The sequence below is a fragment of the Myotis davidii genome, unplaced genomic scaffold, assembly GCF_000327345.1.
Source record: "Myotis davidii unplaced genomic scaffold, ASM32734v1 scaffold725, whole genome shotgun sequence".
Lineage (NCBI taxonomy): Eukaryota > Metazoa > Chordata > Mammalia > Chiroptera > Vespertilionidae > Myotis > Myotis davidii.
Window position 1 is genome coordinate 397,626 of NW_006296500.1, and position 2,140 is coordinate 399,765.

The following is a 2,140-nucleotide window of genomic DNA, read 5'->3' on the forward strand; positions in this document are numbered from 1 at the left end:
TATCTTCAGAAAAAAATCACTTCTACTGTCGTGGTAAACAACCTGCTTCCCTATTTATCATGGTCTGGCCCTCCAGCAACTTCAGCGTGAAATTATGGCTAATTTGCCTACAAACGTCAGGTGGTCATAATAATCTGGCCACTCAGTGTATATATCTGTTCCTTTACTTTATTGTGCACGTTAGCAGAAACCAAGAGTAACCAAGGAAATGTAACTGTGGATACAAAGAGAGAGTACTATGGACTGGTTAAGAGAAGGCCTTAGGTGTACACCACCAGCAGATCCCAATAGATGGAGACTGTAAACTAACCAAGGGCTAGAAATTGGGTTCCAGGTAGAACCACCTAGCAACTCCAGCTGACCCCTTAAGCCCAGGCTGGGACCATAGACTAACCTGGGCTAAGGAAGTGGTGCTCTGCTAGAGCCTCCCATCAGTCTGACCATGAACCCTGGACTGGAAATACAATTATACTGGGAGCTGAACACGAAGAGGAGAGATCTTGGCTCTTAGAGACATTGACTCTCAGAAATAGTGAGAGAGACAGAGAACTCAAAAAGTTTATGGGTACTAACCTTTTATTTCTCCTTGTCCCCAAAGCCATCAGTAGTCTCCATCTCATCCTATCAGTGTCCCCAAACTGGGAAAAAAATCAACTGTTTAAATTTTAAAGATTTTATCAGATTTATTCAATGCTTCATTGATTGGGCATGGAATCTTTAAAAATGAACAAAACAGAGACAGGGTCAGACACAGAGAACAAGCTGATGGTTGCTAGAAGGGATGGGTAGAAAAGGTGAAAGGGATAAGAGATACAAACTTTCTGTTATAAAATGTCAGTCACAGGAATATATGGTAACGTATAGCACAGAATATATTCAATAATATCATGACTGTACAGTGACAGAAGGTTACTGGACTTACTGTGGTGATACTTCTGAAAGTATGATTGCATATCAACTATATTTTAATAAAAAAGCAAATATTTTAAGGCATCTTATATAAAGCTCAATAATAGTTGAAGTTTTTGCTAAAGTATCTAAATTTATATATTCTCCACAAGGTTTGGATCACTCCACTAGTCCAGGCCAGATGATGATTTTGCATGATGCTGACAGCATTTTTGAAATTCTGCAAAAGTTTTGTTATATCCACTTCCCCTGTTCTGCAGGAAAGTACATAAAGTTCAGCTTATCCATAGCAACTAATATAGCTGCTCAATTCCCTTTAGAGCAATTCAACCTTAACTTAAGAGTAAAAAGGAAAAGAACATGCCTCAAAAAAGACATGAGTCTGTTGGGAAACTAGGAAAAGAAAACAGGTCCCAGAAATAGAGATATCTTGGGGCACAGGGCATATTAGTCCATTTTGGAAATATTTTCTGGAAATCTGTGTAAGGAAGATAAATGGTATTCACTCTCAGATTTTCTAATGCACAATAGAAAAGTGTAAAAGATGTCCTATCATTACAGTAAGCTTGGACAAAGAAATTGGAAGCCCATGAAAGTGGGGATGCTGTTAAACAGTGTGGCTAGTGGCATTACGATAAGGGAAAATTTTAATACTCTTCAATACTCTTAGAAAGTTAAGAACAGACTAAATCCTAAAAAAAATATCAAAAAAGTGTGCGTCCTGCCGAGGCCGGTTTGGCTCAGTGGATAGAGCGTCGGCCTGCGGACTGAAGGGTCCTGGGTTCGATTCCGGTCAAGGGCATATACCAGGGTTACGGGCACATCCCCAGTGGGAGATGTGCAGGAGGCAGCTGATCGGTGTTTCTCTCTCATCAATGTTTCTGAATCATGGAAAAAGATGACCTTCTATGATATTGAGACAGCTGGCTTTATATTTGGAGAAAAGTGTTATATCCATATTACAGTATACAAAAAAAAATCTAGATGTTTATGCATTAAAAATATAATTATATATGTATATATATGTATGTATATAGGTATGTATGTATATATATAGTGTATATGTCTGTGTGTGTGTATGGTAGAAAGACACAGAGGAGATAGCTAAGGACTAAATTTACAGATTTAACACCATAAAAATAATAAAATCCTATAACTAGAAACACAATAAAGAATATCCAAACGATAAAGGGAGAAAACCAGATGCAAAACTCATAATACACAATGAATT